General features: G+C 57.8%; 1 protein-coding gene across 8 annotated transcripts in view; it reads left to right on the forward strand.

Annotated features, from left to right (window-relative positions):
* Nucleotides 1–18878, forward strand: part of klhl22 (kelch-like family member 22) — a 115180-nt gene that overhangs the window by 40573 nt on the left and 55729 nt on the right. The window lies entirely within an intron of this gene.

Raw genomic sequence — 18878 nt, forward strand, 5'->3', positions numbered from 1 at the left:
TATGCTTGATTCAATTTTTTGTCTCAAATCAAATGAACATCATGTGGTTATCCCCAATCCCAGACTGTCTACAACTCTGCTCACAGATTAGACAGCAATTCTTTATTTATTGATAATCAGTCCTGCTTCCTGTCCTGCCACACTCGGACGCTTTCAACTTGTGATGCTTTCACTATCTTTAATGGCACCCTTAAGGTGAAAGTTTTGCCAGATCACAAAAGTTAACCCATTTCAACTCATTCATTCTCAATACCATCTTCCACCAGCTGTGTTGTTATTATCAGTGGTAGGTTTTGTGTTTTTACTGTTCAGACCGAATGTGGGCGTAGCATTTTGCCCCACAAGTTAACGAGGTCTGCTTATCCGGTCATGACATTTTGTCCTTGACGATAGGTCGGTTGGCTGTGCACTTGCCTCCTCAATGCATCAGAATTGGGTCTGAAGTCCATGGGCGCAATTCTCCCATCGGGAGACAGTGGGCGCAATTCTCCTCCCCCGCGCCCCACGCCGGGTGGGAGAATCGGCGGGATGCCGCGCCGCCCGCACGCTATTCTCCCCCCCCCCCAAAACCGGCGCGGCGAGAATCAAGGCTGGCCACTGGGAGAATCGCTCCTCGCCGTTTGCAACGGGCGAGCGGCGATTCTCCGGGCCGGATGGGCTGAGCGGCCTGCCCAATACGACGGGTCCCCCCCCCCCCGCGCCGTCCACACCTGGTCTCTGCCGGCGGGAACGGCGCGGGAACGCTGGGGGGGAGGCCGGGTGGAGGGGGGGTTCCTGCACAGGGGGAGGCCTCAAATGGGGTCTGGCCGTTGATCGGTGCCCACCGACCGGTGGGCCGGCCACTCTGAAGTAAGACCTCCTTTCTTCCGCCACCCCCCCCCCCGCAAGATCCATCCGACATCTTCTTGCGGGGTGGCCTCGAGGAGGACGGTAACCGTGCATACGCGGGTGACATCATTTACGCGGTGCCGCTTTCGCGTAAATGACGCAACACCACTCCGAGCTCCCCGGGGGCGGGAGAATAGGGGGCTGGGAGCGGGCTCTGACGCCGGAGTGAAACACTCCTGTTTTCACTTCGGCGTTGGCACTAATGGCGCAATTCTCCCATCGGGGGTCTAAGTCCCGATGCCGGAGTGAAAACCTGAGTGTTTCACTCCGGCGTCGGAGGCCGCTCCCAGCCCCATATTCTCCCACCCCCGGGGGGCTAGGAGTGGCGTCGCGTTATTTATGCACACCGGGCCTTGGCGCTGTGTAAATGACGCGGCCGGCGCCGCGTAAATGATGTCACCTGCGCATGCGCGGTTGCTGTCCTCCCGAGACCGCCCCGCAAGAAGATGTCAGATGGATCTTGCGGGGCGGCATAGGAAAGGAGGTGCTCCTTAAGAGAGGCCAGCCCGCCGATGGGTGGGCACCGATCGCGGCCTAGACCCCTTTTGAGGCCGCCACCGGTGCAGGAACCCTCCCACCCCAGCGTTCCCGCGCTGTTCCCGCCGGCAGCGACCAGGTGTGGACGGCGCCGACGGGAAGCCGTCGTGTTGGGCAGACCACTCAGCCCATGCGGGCCGGAGAATCGCTGCTTGCCCGTTACAAACGGCGAGCGGCGATTCTCCCAGCGGCCAGCCGTGATTCTCGCCGCGCCGGTTTGGGCGGGGGGGTGGGAGAATCGCATGCGGGTGCCGGGGCGGCGTGGCGGGACTCACGCGGCGCCCCGGCGATTCTCCCACCCGGCGAGGAGGGGGAGAATTCCGCCCCATGTTTCAGAAACAAACCCAGCCTCTTCAGATCACACACTCTAGTGCAGTACTGAAGAAGTGCTGCAGAGTTGGAGATGACTTTTTTTGGATGAGATTTTAAACTGAGGCACTGTCTGCCCTCAGCAGTATTATAGTGTTGTGCACACATTGGCTGTGAGTTTCTTATATTACAACAGTTTACAACTCAAAAGTATTTAATTGGTCGTAAAGCCCTTTGAGAAGTCCTGAGGTCATGAAAGCTGCAGTAGAACTGCATGGCTTTCTTTTTGAACCTCTGGCACCATACTTGCTCACAATAAAGATATTTTCCCAAAGCATCTGAGAAAGTGTTGTCTTAGTTGGTTGCGATATGGCAGTCTGCGAGCTGGAAGTTTATAGCTGGCATTCTAACATTGCTATGGGGCTCTGGTGCAACCCTGGGCCATATTCGTCTCAGTTCTTCAGGGAAAGTGTGCAGTCATAATCCTATGCTTCCTTCGTAAATTCTTTCAATTGAGAATCTGGTCGGGAGCAGATATCTCTGAGCTCTGGCTGTGGTTGCCTGACTTATCATTTGTGATTCCATATGGGTTTGTAAACTGCTCTAAAGGTGGTGCCTGTGGTTGTTATAGCGATTCTGGATATGGGGCGGGATTCTTCATCCCACCTGCCCCATTTTCCTGTGTGGCGCGCCCTCGCTGGCAATGGGATTCTCCGTTCCTACAGCCGACCAATGGGGTTTCCCATTGTGGGCCACCCCAACATGCCATTCGGAAATATGCGGGTGTGGGTCTGCTGTTGGGGCAGAGGATCCCACAGCTGGAGACTGCGGTTCTGGATATGGGGCGGGAATCTCCGGCCCATCAGCCCTGTTTTCCTGTGTGGCACGCCCTCACTGCCAGTGGGATTCTCCGTTCCTGCAGCCGGCCAATGACGTTTCCCATTGTGGGCCAACCCACCACGCCACTGGGAAATGCAAATGCGTGGGTGTGCTGCCGGGGCAGAGGATCCCACAGCAGGTGACTGTGGTTCTGGGTATTGTGACTACGTTCCAGGTGTTGTGACGGTGGTCCTGGGTGTTGTGACTGGTGTTGCGGGTGTTGTGACTGGGCTGTGGGTGTTGTGACTGGGCTGTGGGTGTTGTGACTGGGGATGCGGGTTTGGGGCCAGGGGATGTGGGTGTTGTGACTGGGGAAGTGGGTATTGTGACTGGGGAAGTGGGTGTTGTGACTGGGAATGAGGGTGTTGTGACTGGGGATGCGGGGGTTGTGACTGGGGATGCGGGGGTTGTGACTGGGGATGCGGGGGTTGTGACTGGGGATGCGGGGGTTGTGACTGGGGATGCGGGTGTTGTGACTGGGGATGCGGGTGTTGAGACTCTGGTTCCGGGTATTGTGACTGCGGTTCCGGGTGTTGTGAATGGGACGGCAAATGTTGTGACTGGGCATGCGGGTGTTGTGACGAGGCTGTGGGTGTTGTGACTGGGGTTCCGGGTGTTGAGACTGGGGTTCCGGGTGTTGTGACTGGGACTATGGCGGCTTTACTGGGCTTCCGGGTGTTGTGACTGAGATTGCGGGTGTTATGACTGCGGTTGCGGATTTTGTGACTGGGATGCGGGTGTTGTGACTGGGGATGCGGCTGTTGTGACTGGGGATGCGGCTGTTGTGACTGGGGATGCGGCTGTTGTGACTGGGGATGCGGGTGTTGTGACTGGGGTTCCGGGTGTTGTGACTGGGGTTCCGGGTGTTGTGACTGGGGTTCCGGGTGTTGTGACTGGGGATGCAGGTGTTGTGACTGGGGATGCAGGTGTTGTGACTGGGGATGCGGGTGTTGTGACTGGGGATGTGGGTGTTGTGACTGGGGATGCGGGTGTTGTGACTGGGGATGTGGGTGTTGTGACTGGGGATGCGGATGCTGTGACTGGGGATGCGGGTGTTGTGACTGCGGATGCGGGTGTTGTGACTGCGGATGCGGGTGTTGGGCCTGGGGATGCGGATGCTGTGACTGGGGATGCAGGTGTTGTGACTGGGGATGCGGGTGTTCTGACTGGGTTCCGGGTGCTGAGACTGGGGTTCCGGGTGTTGTGACTGGGCTGCGGATGTTGTGACTGGGGATGCAGGTGTTGTGACTGGGGATGCGGGTGTTGTGACTGGGGATGCGGGTGTTGTGACTGGGGATGCGGGTGTTGTGACTGGGGATGCGGGTGTTGTGACTGGGGATGCGGGTGTTGTGACTGGGGATGCGGGTGTTGTGACTGGGGATGCGGGTGTTGTGACTGGGGTTCCGGGTGTTGAGACTGGGGTTCTCATGTTGTGACTGCGGTTCCGGGTATTGTGACTGGGATGGCAAATGTTGTGACTGTGGTGGCAGCTTTTGTGGCTGGGGTGGCGGGTGTTGTGACTGGGTTTGCTGGTGTTGTGACCGGGCTGTGGGTGTTGTGACTGGCGATGCGGGTTTGGGGCCAGGGGATGCGGGTGTTGTGACTGGGGAAGCGGGTGTTGAGACTGGGGAAGTGGATGTTGTGACTGGGGATGCGGGTGTTGTGACTGGGGATGCGGGTGTTGTGACTGGGCAGTGGGTGTTGTAGAACACAGAACATTACAGCTGCAGCTTATCTATATCCCTCTGTAACTTGTAACATCCTTCCGCACTGTCCACAACTCCACCGACTTTAGTGTCACCTCCAAATTTACTCACCCATCATTCTACGCCGTCCTCCAGGTCATTTATAAAAATGACAAACAGCAGTGGCCTCAAAACAGATCCTTGTGGTACACCACTGGGGATGCGGGGTGGGGCCAGGGGATGCGGGTGTTGTGACTGGGGATGCGGGTGTTGTGACTGGGGAAGCGGGTGTTGTGACTGGGGAAGCGGGTGTTGTGACTGGGGAAGCGGGTGTTGTGACTGGGGAAGCGGGTATTGTGACTGGGGAAGCGGGTATTGTGACTGGGGAAGCGGGTGTTGTGACTGGGGAAGCGGGTGTTGTGACTGGGGAAGCGGGTGTTGTGACTGGGGAAGCGGGTGTTGTGACTGGGGAAGCGGGTGTTGTGACTGGGGAAGCGGGTGTTGTGACTGGGGAAGCGGGTGTTGTGACTGGGGAAGCGGGTGTTGTGACTGGGGAAGCGGGTGTTGTGACTGGGGAAGAGGGTGTTGTGACTGGGGAAGCGGGTGTTGTGACTGGGGAAGCGGGTGTTGTGACTGGGGAAGCGGGTGTTGTGACTGGGGAAGCGGGTGTTGTGACTGGGGAAGCGGGTGTTGTGACTGGGGAAGCGGGTGTTGTGACTGGGGAAGCGGGTGTTGTGACTGGGGATGCGGGTGTTGTGACTGGGGATGCGGGTGTTGTGACTGGGGATGCGGGTGTTGTGACTGGGGATGCGGGTGTTGTGACTGGGGATGCGGGTGTTGTGACTGGGGATGCGGGTGTTGTGACTGGGGATGCGGGTGTTGTGACTGGGGATGCGGGTGTTGTGACTGGGGATGCGGGTGTTGTGACTGGGGATGCGGGTGTTGTGACTGGGGATGCGGGTGTTGTGACTGGGGATGCGGGTGTTGTGACTGGGGATGCGGGTGTTGTGACTGGGGATGCGGGTGTTGTGACTGCGGATGCGGGTGTTGTGACTGGGGATGCGGGTGTTGTGACTGGGGTTCCGGGTGTTGTGACTGGGGGTGCGGTAGTTGTGACTGGGGATGCGGTAGTTGTGACTGGGGATGCGGGTGTTGTGACTGGGGATGCGAGTGTTGTGACTGGGGATGCGAGTGTTGTGACTGGGGATGCGAGTGTTGTGACTGGGGATGCGAGTGTTGTGACTGGGGATGCGAGTGTTGTGACTGGGGATGCGAGTGTTGTGACTGGGGATGCGAGTGTTGTGACTGGGGATGCGAGTGTTGTGACTGGGGATGCGAGTGTTCTGACTGGGGTTCCGGGTGTTCTGACTGCGGTTCCGGGTGATGTGACTGCGGTTCCGGGTGTTGTGACTGGGATGGCAGGTGTTGTGAATGGGGATGCGTGTGTTGTGACTGGGGATCCGGGTGTTGTGACTGCGGTTCCGGGTGTTGTGACTGGAATAGTAGATGTTGTGACTGGGGTGGCGGGTGTTGTGACTGGGATTGCGGGTGTTGTGACTGGGATTGCGGGTGTTGTGACTGGGATTGCGGGTGTTGTGACTGGGATTGCGGGTGTTGTGAATGGGATTGCGGGTGTTGTGACTGGGATTGCCGGTGTTGTGACTCGGATTGCGGGTGTTGTGACTGGGATTGCGGGTGTTGTGACTGGGGTTTTGGGTGTTGTGACTGGGGTTTCGGGTGTTGTGACTGGGGTTTCGGGTGTTGTGACTGGGGTTTCGGGGGTTGTGACTGGGGTTTCGGGTGTTGTGACTGGGCTGTGGGTGTTGTGACTGGCGATGCGGGTTTGGGGCCAGGGGATGCGGGTGTTGTGACTGGGGAAGCGGGTGTTGAGACTGGGGAAGTGGATGTTGTGACTGGGGATGCGGGTGTTGTGACTGGGGATGCGGGTGTTGTGACTGGGGATGCGGGTGTTGTGACTGGGGATGCGGGTGTTGTGACTGGGGATGCGGGTGTTGTGACTGGGGATGCGAGTGTTGAGACTGGGGAAGTGGATGTTGTAACTGGGGATGCGAGTGTTGTGACTGGGGATGCGAGAGTTCGGACTGGGGTTCCGGGTGTTGAGACTGGTGTTCCGGGTGTTGTGACTGGGGTGGCGGGTGATGTGACTGCGGTTCCGGGTGTTGTGACTGGGATGGCAGGTGTTGTGAATGGGGTTGCCTGTGTTGTGACTGGGGATCCGGTTGTTGTGACTGGGGATGCGGGTGTTGTGACTGGGATTGCGGGTGTTGTGACTGGGATTGCGGGTGTTGTGACTGGGATTGCGGATGTTGTGACTGGGATTGCGGGTGTTGTGACTGGGATTGCGGGTGTTGTGACTGGGGTTTCGGGTGTTGTGACTGGGGTTTCGGGTGTTGTGACTGGGGTTTCGGGTGTTGTGACTGAGCTGTGGGTGTTGTGACTGGCGATGCGGGTTTGGGGCCAGGGGATGCGGGTGTTGTGACTGGGGAAGCGGGTGTTGAGACTGGGGAAGTGGATGTTGTAACTGGGGATGCGGGTGTTGTGACTGGGGATGCGGGTGTTGTGACTGGGGATGCGGGTGTTGTGACTGGGGATGCGGGTGTTGTGACTGGGGATGCGGGTGTTGTGACTGGGGATGCGGGTGTTGTGACTGGGGATGCGGGTGTTGTGACTGGGGATGCGGGTGTTGTGACTGGGGATGCGGGTGTTGTGACTGGGGATGCGGGTGTTGTGACTGGGGATGCGGGTGTTGTGACTGGGGATGCGGGTGTTGTGACTGGGGATGCGGGTGTTGTGACTGCGGATGCGGGTGTTGTGACTGGGGATGCGGGTGTTGTGACTGGGGTTCCGGGTGTTGTGACTGGGGGTGCGGTAGTTGTGACTGGGGATGCGGTAGTTGTGACTGGGGATGCGGGTGTTGTGACTGGGGATGCGAGTGTTGTGACTGGGGATGCGAGTGTTGTGACTGGGGATGCGAGTGTTGTGACTGGGGATGCGAGTGTTGTGACTGGGGATGCGAGTGTTGTGACTGGGGATGCGAGTGTTGTGACTGGGGATGCGAGTGTTGTGACTGGGGATGCGAGTGTTGTGACTGGGGTTCCGGGTGTTCTGACTGCGGTTCCGGGTGATGTGACTGCGGTTCCGGGTGTTGTGACTGGGATGGCAGGTGTTGTGAATGGGGATGCGTGTGTTGTGACTGGGGATCCGGGTGTTGTGACTGCGGTTCCGGGTGTTGTGACTGGAATAGTAGATGTTGTGACTGGGGTGGCGGGTGTTGTGACTGGGATTGCGGGTGTTGTGACTGGGATTGCGGGTGTTGTGACTGGGATTGCGGGTGTTGTGAATGGGATTGCGGGTGTTGTGACTGGGATTGCCGGTGTTGTGACTCGGATTGCGGGTGTTGTGACTGGGATTGTGGGTGTTGTGACTGGGGTTTTGGGTGTTGTGACTGGGGTTTCGGGTGTTGTGACTGGGGTTTCGGGTGTTGTGACTGGGGTTTCGGGGGTTGTGACTGGGGTTTCGGGTGTTGTGACTGGGCTGTGGGTGTTGTGACTGGCGATGCGGGTTTGGGGCCAGGGGATGCGGGTGTTGTGACTGGGGAAGCGGGTGTTGAGACTGGGGAAGTGGATGTTGTAACTGGGGATGCGGGTGTTGTGACTGGGGATGCGGGTGTTGTGACTGGGGATGCGGGTGTTGTGACTGGGGATGCGGGTGTTGTGACTGGGGATGCGGGTGTTGTGACTGGGGATGCGAGTGTTGAGACTGGGGAAGTGGATGTTGTAACTGGGGATGCGAGTGTTGTGACTGGGGATGCGAGAGTTCGGACTGGGGTTCCGGGTGTTGAGACTGGTGTTCCGGGTGTTGTGACTGGGGTGGCGGGTGATGTGACTGCGGTTCCGGGTGTTGTGACTGGGATGGCAGGTGTTGTGAATGGGGTTGCCTGTGTTGTGACTGGGGATCCGGTTGTTGTGACTGGGGATGCGGGTGTTGTGACTGGGATTGCGGGTGTTGTGACTGGGATTGCGGGTGTTGTGACTGGGATTGCGGATGTTGTGACTGGGATTGCGGGTGTTGTGACTGGGATTGCGGGTGTTGTGACTGGGGTTTCGGGTGTTGTGACTGGGGTTTCGGGTGTTGTGACTGGGGTTTCGGGTGTTGTGACTGAGCTGTGGGTGTTGTGACTGGCGATGCGGGTTTGGGGCCAGGGGATGCGGGTGTTGTGACTGGGGAAGCGGGTGTTGAGACTGGGGAAGTGGATGTTGTAACTGGGGATGCGGGTGTTGTGACTGGGGATGCGGGTGTTGTGACTGGGGATGCGGGTGTTGTGACTGGGGATGCGAGTGTTGAGACTGGGGAAGTGGATGTTGTAACTGGGGATGCGAGTGTTGTGACTGGGGATGCAAGAGTTCGGACTGGGGTTCCGGGTGTTGAGACTGGGGTTCCGGGTGTTGAGACTGGTGTTCCGGGTGTTGTGACTGGGGTGGCGGGTGATGTGACTGCGGTTCCGGGTGTTGTGACTGGGATGGCAGGTGTTGTGAATGGGGTTGCCTGTGTTGTGACTGGGGATCCGGTTGTTGTGACTGGGGATGCGGGTGTTGTGACTGGGGATGCGAGTGTTGTGACTGGGGATGCGAGTGTTGTGACTGGGGATGCGAGTGTTGTGACTGGGGATGCGAGAGTTCGGACTGGGGTTCCGGGTGTTGAGACTGGTGTTCCGGGTGTTGTGACTGGGGTGGCGGGTGATGTGACTGCGGTTCCGGGTGTTGTGACTGGGATGGCAGGTGTTGTGAATGGGGTTGCCTGTGTTGTGACTGGGGATCCGGTTGTTGTGACTGCGGTTCCGGGTGTTGTGACTGCGGTTCCGGGCGTTGTGACTGGGGTTGCGGGCGTTGTGACTGGGATTGCGGGTGTTGTGACTGGGGTTTCGGGTGTTGTGACTGGGGTTTCGGGTGTTGTGACTGGGGTTCCGGGTGTTGAGACTGGGGTTTCGGGTGTTGAGACTGGGGTACCGGGTGTTGTGACTGGGGTTGCGCTTGTTGTGACTGGAATGGCAGATGTTCTGACTGGGGTGGCGGGTGTTGTGACTGGGGTTCCGGGTGCTGTGACTGAGTTCCAGACATTGTGACTGGGGTTCCGAGTGATGTGACTGGGGTCCGGGTGTTGTGACTGGGATGGCAGACGTTGTGACTGGAGTTCCGGGTGTTGTGACTGGGATTCCGGGTGTTGTGACTGGGATTCCGGGTGTTGTGACTGGGGTTCCGGGTGTTGTGACTGGGGTTCCGGGTGTTGTGACTGGGGTTCCGGGTGTTGTGACTGGGGTTCCGGGTGTTTTGACTGGGGTTCCGGGTGTTGTGACTGGGGTTCCGGGTGTTGTGACTGGGGTTCCGGGTGTTGTGACTGGGGCTCCGGGTGTTGTGACTGGGGTTCCGGGTGTTTTGACTGGGGTTCCGGGTGTTTTGACTGGGTTTCCGGGTGTTTTGACTGGGGTTCCGGGTGTTTTGACTGGGGTTCCGGGTGTTTTGACTGGGGTTCCGGGTGTTTTGACTGGGGTTCCGGGTGTTGTGACTGGAGCTCCGGGTGTTGTGACTGGGACTATGGCGGTTGTACTGGGCTTCCGGGTGTTGTGACTGAGATTGCGGGTGTTATGACTGGGGTTGCGTATTTTGCGACTGGGCTGTGGGTGTTATGACTGGGGTTGTGTATTTTGTGACTGGGGATGCAGGTGTTGTGACTGCGGATGCGGGTGTTGTGACTGGGGAAGTGGGTGTTGTGACTGGGGAAGTGGGTGTTGTGACTGGGGAAGTGGGTGTTGTGACTGGGCATGAGGGTGTTGTGACTGGGGATGCGGGTGTTGTGACTGGGGATGCGGATCCTGTGACTGGGGATGCGGGTGTTGTGACTGGGGATGCGGGTGTTCTGACTGGGTTCCGGGTGCTGAGACTGGGGTTCCGGGTGTTGTGACTGGGCTGCGGATGTTGTGACTGGGGATGCAGGTGTTGTGACTGGGGATGCGGGTGTTGTGACTGGGGATGCGGGTGTTGTGACTGGGGATGCGGGTGTTGTGACTGGGGATGCGGGTGTTGTGACTGGGGATGCGGGTGTTGTGACTGGGGTTCCGGGTGTTGTGACTGCGGTTCCGGGTATTGTGACTGGGATGGCAAATGTTATGATTGTGGTGGCGGCTTTTGTGGCTGGGGTGGCGGCTTTTGTGGCTGGGGTGGCGGGTGTTGTGACTGGGGTTGCGGGTGTTGTGACTGGCGATGCGGGTTTGGGGCCGGTGGATGCGGGTATTGTAACTGGGGAAGCGGGTGTTGAGACTGGGGAGGTGGATGTTGTGACTGGGGATGCGGGTGTTGTGACTGGGGATGCGGGTGTTGTGACTGGGGATGCGGGTGTTGTGAGTGGGTTGTGGGTGTTGTAGAACATTACAGCGCAGTACAGGCCCTTCGGCCCTCGATGTTGCGCCGACCTGTGAAACCACTTTAAAGCCCATCTACACTATTCCCTTATCCTCCATATGTCTATCCAATGACCATTTGAATGCCTTTAGTGTTGGCGTGTCCACTACTGTTGCAGGCAGGGCATTCCACACCCTTACTACTCTCTGAGTAAAGAACCTACTTCTGACATCTGTCCTATATCTATCTCCCCTCAATTTAAAGCTATGTCCCCTCGTACTAGACATCACCATCCGAGGAAAAAGGCTCTCACTGTCCACCCTATCCAATCCTCTGATCATCTTGTATGTCTCAATTAAGTCACCTCTTAACCTCCTTCTCGCTAACGAATACAGCCTCAAGTCCCTCAGCCTTTCCTCATAAGATCTTCCCTCCATACCAGGCAACATTCTGATAAATCTCCTCTGCACCCTTTCCAATGCTTCCACATCCTTCCTAGAATGCGGCGACCATCCTGTCACATCCGGGCATTGTGACTGGGATAGCAGACGTTGTGACTGGGGTCCCTGTGTTGTGATTGGAATGGCAGACATTGGGACTGGGGTTCTGGGCGTTGGGACCGGGGTTCTGGGTGTTGTGACTGGGATGGCAGACGTTGTGACTGGGGTTCTGGGTGCTGTGTCTGGGGTTCCGGGTGTTGTGTCTAGGGCTCCGGGTCTTGTGAATGGAACTATGGCGGTTGTACTGGGCTTCCGGGTGTTGTGACTCAGATTGCGGGTGTTATGACTGGGCTTGCGTATTTTGTGACTGGGCTGCGGGCGTTGTGACTGCAGTTCCGGGTATTGTGACTGGGATGGCAGATGTTGTGACTGGGGATGCGGGTGTTGTGACTGGGGATGCGGATGTTCTGACTGGGTTCCGGGTGTTGAGACTGGGGTTCCGGGTGTTGTGACTGGGGATGCGGGTGTTGTGACTGGGGATGCAGGTGTTGTGATTGGGCTGCGGATGCTGTGACTGGGGATGCGGGTGTTTTGACTGGGGATGCGGGTGTTCTGACTGGGTTCCGGGTGTTGAGACTGGGGTTCCGGGTGTTGTGACTGCAGTTCCGGGTATTGTGACCGGGATGGCAGATGTTGTGACTGGGGATGCGGGTGTTGTGACTGGGGATGCGGGTGTTGTGACTGGGGATGCGGGTGTTGTGACTGGGGATGCGGGTGTTGTGACTGGGGATGCGGGTGTTGTGACTGGGGATGCGGGTGTTGTGACTGGGGATGCGGGTGTTGTGACTGGGGATGCGGGTGTTGTGACTGGGGATGCGGGTGTTGTGACTGGGGATGCGGGTGTTGTGACTGCGGTTCCGGGTGTTGAGACTGGGGTTCTAGTGTTGTGACTGCGGTTCCGGGTATTGTGACTGGGATGGCAAATGTTGTGACTGTGGTGGCAGCTTTTGTGGCTGGGGTGGCGGGTGTTGTGACTGGGTTTGCTGGTGTTGTGACCAGGCTGTGGGTGTTGTGACTGGCGATGCGGGTTTGGGGCCAGGGGATGCGGGTGTTGTGACTGGGGAAGCGGGTGTTGAGACTGGGGAAGCGGGTGTTGAGACTGGGGAAGTGGATGTTGTGACTGGGGAAGTGGATGTTGTGACTGGGGATGCGGGGGTTGTGACTGGGGATGCGGGTGTTGTGACTGGGGATGCGGGTGTTGTGACTGGGCAGTGGGTGTTGTAGAACACAGAACATTACAGCTGCAGCTTATCTATATCCCTCTGTAACTTGTAACATCCTTCCGCACTGTCCACGACACCACCGACTTTAGTGTCTCCTCCAAATTTACTCACCCTTCATTCTACGCCCTCCTCCAGGTCATTTATAAAAATGACAAACAGCAGTGGCCTCAAAACAGATCCTTGTGGTACACCACTGGGGATGCGGGGTGGGGCCAGGGGATGCGGGTGTTGTGATTGGGGAAGCGGGTGTTGTGACTGGGATTGCGGGTGTTGTGACTGGGATTGCGGGTGTTGTGACTGGGATTGCGGATGTTGTGACTGGGATTGCGGGTGTTGTGACTGGGATTGCGGGTGTTGTGACTGGGATTGCGGGTGTTGTGACTGGGGTTTCGGGTGTTGTGACTGGGGTTTCGGGTGTTGTGACTGGGGTTTCGGGTGTTGTGACTGGGGTTTCGGGTGTTGTGACTGGGCTGTGGGTGTTGTGACTGGCGATGCGGGTTTGGGGCCAGGGGATGCGGGTGTTGTGACTGGGGAAGCGGGTGTTGAGACTGGGGAAGTGGATGTTGTAACTGGGGATGCGGGTGTTGTGACTGGGGATGCGGGTGTTGTGACTGGGGATGCGAGTGTTGAGACTGGGGAAGTGGATGTTGTAACTGGGGATGCGAGTGTTGTGACTGGGGATGCGAGAGTTCGGACTGGGGTTCCGGGTGTTGAGACTGGTGTTCCGGGTGTTGTGACTGGGGTGGCAGGTGATGTGACTGCGGTTCCGGGTGTTGTGACTGGGATGGCAGGTGTTGTGAATGGGGTTGCCTGTGTTGTGACTGGGGATCCGGTTGTTGTGACTGGGGATGCGGGTGTTGTGACTGGGGATGCGAGTGTTGTGACTGGGGATGCGAGTGTTGTGACTGGGGATGCGAGAGTTCGGACTGGGGTTCCGGGTGTTGAGACTGGTGTTCCGGGTGTTGTGACTGGGGTGGCGGGTGATGTGACTGCGGTTCCGGGTGTTGTGACTGGGATGGCAGGTGTTGTGAATGGGGTTGCCTGTGTTGTGACTGGGGATCCGGTTGTTGTGACTGCGGTTCCGGGCGTTGTGACTGGGGTTGCGGGTGTTGTGACTGGGATTGCGGGTGTTGTGACTGGGGTTTCGGGTGTTGTGACTGGGGTTTCGGGTGTTGTGACTGGGGTTCCGGGTGTTGAGACTGGGGTTTCGGGTGTTGTGACTGGGGTTTCGGGTGTTGTGACTGGGGTTCCGGGTGTTGAGATTGGGGTACCGGGTGTTGTGACTGGGGTTGCGCTTGTTGTGACTGGAATGGCAGATGTTCTGACTGGGGTGGCGGGTGTTGTGACTGGGGTTCCGGGTGCTGTGACTGAGTTCCAGACATTGTGACTGGGGTTCCGAGTGATGTGACTGGGGTCCGGGTGTTGTGACTGGGATGGCAGACGTTGTGACTGGAGTTCCGGGTGTTGTGACTGGGATTCCGGGTGTTGTGACTGGGGTTCCGGGTGTTGTGACTGGGGTTCCGGGTGTTGTGACTGGGGCTCCGGGTGTTGTGACTGGGGTTCCGGGTGTTTTGACTGGGGTTCCGGGTGTTTTGACTGGGGTTCCGGGTGTTTTGACTGGGGTTCCGGGTGTTTTGACTGGGGTTCCGGGTGTTTTGACTGGGGTTCCGGGTGTTTTGACTGGGGTTCCGGGTGTTGTGACTGGAGCTCCGGGTGTTGTGACTGGGACTATGGCGGTTGTACTGGGCTTCCGGGTGTTGTGACTGAGATTGCGGGTGTTATGACTGGGGTTGCGTATTTTGCGACTGGGCTGTGGGTGTTATGACTGGGGTTGTGTATTTTGTGACTGGGGATGCAGGTGTTCTGACTGCGGATGCGGGTGTTGTGACTGGGGAAGTGGGTGTTGTGACTGGGGAAGTGGGTGTTGTGACTGGGCATGAGGGTGTTGTGACTGGGGATGCGGGGGTTGTGACTGGGGATGCGGGGGTTGTGACTGGGGATGCGGGGGTTGTGACTGGGGATGCGGGGGTTGTGACTGGGGATGCGGGTGTTGAGACTCTGGTTCCGGGTATTGTGACTGCGGTTCCGGGTGTTGTGAATGGGACGGCAAATGTTGTGACTGGGCAGGCGGGTGTTGTGACTAGGCTGTGGGTGTTGAGACTGGGGTTCCGGGTGTTGAGACTTGGGTTCCGGGTGTTGTGACTGGGACTATGGCAGCTTTACTGGGCTTCCGGGTGTTGTGACTGAGATTGCGGGTGTTATGACTGCGGTTGCGGATTTTGTGACTGGGATGCGGGTGTTGTGACTGGGGATGCGGCTGTTGTGACTGGGGATGCGGGTGTTGTGACTGGGGATGCGGGTGTTGTGTCTGGGGATGCGGGTGTTGTGTCTGTGGATGCGGGTGTTGTGTCTGGGGATGCGGGTGTTGTGACTGGGGATGCGGGTGTTGTGACTGGGGATGCGGGTGTTGTGACTGGGGATGCGGGTGTTGTGACTGGGGATGCGGGTGTTGTGACTGGGGATGCGGGTGTTGTGACTGGGGTTCCGGGTGTTGTGACTGGGGTTCCGGGTGTTGTGACTGGGGTTCCGGGTGTTGTGACTGGGGATGCGGGTGTTGTGACTGGGGATGCGGGTGTTGTGACTGGGGATGCGGGTGTTGTGACTGGGGATGCGGGTGTTGTGACTGGGGATGCGGGTGTTGTGACTGGGGATGCGGGTGTTGTGACTGGGGTTCCGGGTGTTGTGACTGGGGTTCCGGGTGTTGTGACTGGGGATGCGGGTGTTGTGACTGGGGATGCGGGTGTTGTGACTGGGGATGCGGGTGTTGTGACTGGGGATGCGGGTGTTGTGACTGGGGATGCGGGTGTTGTGACTGGGGATGCGGGTGTTGTGACTGGGGATGCGGGTGTTGTGACTGGGGATGCGGGTGTTGTGACTGGGGATGCGGGTGTTGTGACTGGGGATGCGGGTGTTGTGACTGGGGTTCCGGGTATTGTGACTGGGATGGCAAATGTTATGATTGTGGTGGCGGCTTTTGTGGCTGGGGTGGCGGGTGTTGTGACTGGGGTTGCGGGTGTTGTGACTGGCGATGCGGGTTTGGGGCCAGGGGATGCGGGTATTGTAACTGGGGAAGCGGGTGTTGAGACTGGGGAGGTGGATGTTGTGACTGGGGATGCGGGTGTTGTGACTGGGGATGCGGGTGTTGTGACTGGGGATGCGGGTGTTGTGAGTGGGTTGTGGGTGTTGTAGAACATTACAGCGCAGTACAGGCCCTTCGGCCCTCGATGTTGCGCCGACCTGTGAAACCACTTTAAAGCCCATCTACACTATTCCCTTATCCTCCATATGTCTATCCAATGACCATTTGAATGCCTTTAGTGTTGGCGTGTCCACTACTGTTGCAGGCAGGGCATTCCACACCCTTACTACTCTCTGAGTAAAGAACCTACTTCTGACATCTGTCCTATATCTATCTCCCCTCAATTTAAAGCTATGTCCCCTCGTACTAGACATCACCATCCAAGGAAAAAGGCTCTCACTGTCCACCCTATCCAATCCTCTGATCATCTTGTATGTCTCAATTAAGTCACCTCTTAACCTCCTTCTCGCTAACGAATACAGCCTCAAGTCCCTCAGCCTTTCCTCATAAGATCTTCCCTCCATACCAGGCAACATTCTGATAAATCTCCTCTGCACCCTTTCCAATGCTTCCACATCCTTCCTAGAATGCGGCGACCATCCTGTCACATCCGGGCATTGTGACTGGGATAGCAGACGTTGTGACTGGGGTCCCTGTGTTGTGATTGGAATGGCAGACATTGGGACTGGGGTTCTGGGCGTTGGGACCGGGGTTTTGGGTGTTGTGACTGGGATGGCAGACGTTGTGACTAGGGTTCTGAGTGCTGTGTCTGGGGTTCCGGGTGTTGTGTCTAGGGCTCCGGGTCTTGTGAATGGAACTATGGCGGTTGTACTGGGCTTCTGGGTGTTGTGACTCAGATTGCGGGTGTTATGACTGGGCTTGCGTATTTTGTGACTGGGCTGCGGGCGTTGTGACTGCAGTTCCGGGTATTGTGACTGGGATGGCAGATGTTGTGACTGGGGATGCGGGTGTTGTGACTGGGGATGCGGATGTTCTGACTGGGTTCCGGGTGTTGAGACTGGGATTCCGGGTGTTGTGACTGGGGATGCAGGTGTTGTGATTGGGCTGCGGATGCTGTGACTGGGGATGCGGGTGTTTTGACTGGGGATGCGGGTGTTCTGACTGGGTTCCGGGTGTTGAGACTGGGGTTCCGGGTGTTGTGACTGCAGTTCCGGGTATTGTGACTGGGATGGCAGATGTTGTGACTGGGGATGCGGGTGTTGTGACTGGGGATGCGGGTGTTGTGACTGGGGATGCGGGTGTTGTGACTGGGGATGCGGGTGTTGTGACTGGGGTTCCGGGTGTTGAGACTGGGGTTCTCGTGTTGTGACTGCGGTTCCGGGTATTGTGACTGGGATGGCAAATGTTGTGACTGTGGTGGCAGCTTTTGTGGCTGGGGTGGCGGGTGTTGTGACTGGGTTTGCTGGTGTTGTGACCGGGCTGTTGGTGTTGTGACTGGCGATGCGGGTTTGGGGCCAGGGGATGCGGGTGTTGTGACTGGGGAAGCGGGTGTTGAGACTGGGGAAGTGGATGTTGAGACTGGGGAAGTGGATGTTGAGACTGGGGAAGTGGATGTTGTGACTGGGGATGCGGGGGTTGTGACTGGGGATGCGGGTGTTGTGACTGGGGATGCGGGTGTTGTGACTGGGGATGCGGGTGTTGTGACTGGGCAGTGGGTGTTGTAGAACACAGAACATTACAGCTGCAGCTTATCTATATCCCTCTGTAACTTGTAACATCCTTCCGCACCGTCCACAACTCCACCGACTTTAGTGTCACCTCCAAATTTACTCACCCATTATTCTACGCCCTCCTCCAGGTCATTTATAAAAATGACAAACAGCAGTGGCCTCATAACAGATCCTTGTGGTACACCACTGGGGATGCGGGGTGGGGCCAGGGGATGCGGGTGTTGTGATTGGGGAAGCGGGTGTTGTGACTGGGAAGCGGGTGTTGTGACTGGGGAAGCGGGTGTTGTGACTGGGGAAGCGGGTGTTGTGACTGGGGAAGCGGGTGTTGTGACTGGGGAAGCGGGTGTTGTGACTGGGGAAGCGGGTGTTGTGACTGGGGAAGCGGGTGTTGTGACTGGGGAAGCGGGTGTTGTGACTGGGGAAGCGGGTGTTGTGACTGGGGATGCGGGTGTTGTGACTGGGGTTCCGGGTGTTGAGACTGGGGTTCTCGTGTTGTGACTGCGGTTCCGGGTATTGTGACTGGGATGGCAAATGTTGTGACTGTGGTGGCAGCTTTTGTGGCTGGGGTGGCGGGTGTTGTGACTGGGTTTGCTGGTGTTGTGACCGGGCTGTTGGTGTTGTGACTGGCGATGCGGGTTTGGGGCCAGGGGATGCGGGTGTTGTGACTGGGGAAGCGGGTGTTGAGACTGGGGAAGTGGATGTTGAGACTGGGGAAGTGGATGTTGAGACTGGGGAAGTGGATGTTGTGACTGGGGATGCGGGGGTTGTGACTGGGGATGCGGGTGTTGTGACTGGGGATGCGGGTGTTGTGACTGGGCAGTGGGTGTTGTAGAACACAGAACATTACAGCTGCAGCTTATCTATATCCCTCTGTAACTTGTAACATCCTTCCGCACCGTCCACAACTCCACCGACTTTAGTGTCACCTCCAAATTTACTCACCCATTATTCTACGCCCTCCTCCAGGTCATTTATAAAAATGACAAACAGCAGTGGCCTCATAACAGATCCTTGTGGTACACCACTGGGGATGCGGGGTGGGGCCAGGGGATGCGGGTGTTGTGATTGGGGAAGCGGGTGTTGTGACTGGGAAGCGGGTGTTGTGACTGGGAAGCGGGTGTTGTGACTGGGGAAGCGGGTGTTGTGACTGGGGAAGCGGGTGTTGTGACTGGGGAAGCGGGTGTTGTGACTGGGGAAGCGGGTGTTGTGACTGGGGAAGCGGGTGTTGTGACTGGGGAAGCGGGTGTTGTGACTGGGGAAGCGGGTGTTGTGACTGGGAAAGCGGGTGTTGTGACTGGGGATGCGGGTGTTGTGACTGGGGATGCGGGTGTTGTGACTGGGGATGCGGGTGTTGTGACTGGGGATGCGGGTGTTGTGACTGGGGATGCGGGTGTTGTGACTGGGGATGCGGGTGTTGTGACTGGGGATGCGGGTGTTGTGACTGGGGATGCGGGTGTTGTGACTGGGGATGCGGGTGTTGTGACTGGGGATGCGGGTGTTGTGACTGGGGATGCGGGTGTTGTGACTGGGGATGCGGGTGTTGTGACTGGGGATGCGGGTGTTGTGACTGGGGATGCGGGTGTTGTGACTGGGGATGCGGGTGTTGTGACT

The sequence above is a fragment of the Scyliorhinus torazame genome, chromosome 1, assembly GCF_047496885.1.
Source record: "Scyliorhinus torazame isolate Kashiwa2021f chromosome 1, sScyTor2.1, whole genome shotgun sequence".
Lineage (NCBI taxonomy): Eukaryota > Metazoa > Chordata > Chondrichthyes > Carcharhiniformes > Scyliorhinidae > Scyliorhinus > Scyliorhinus torazame.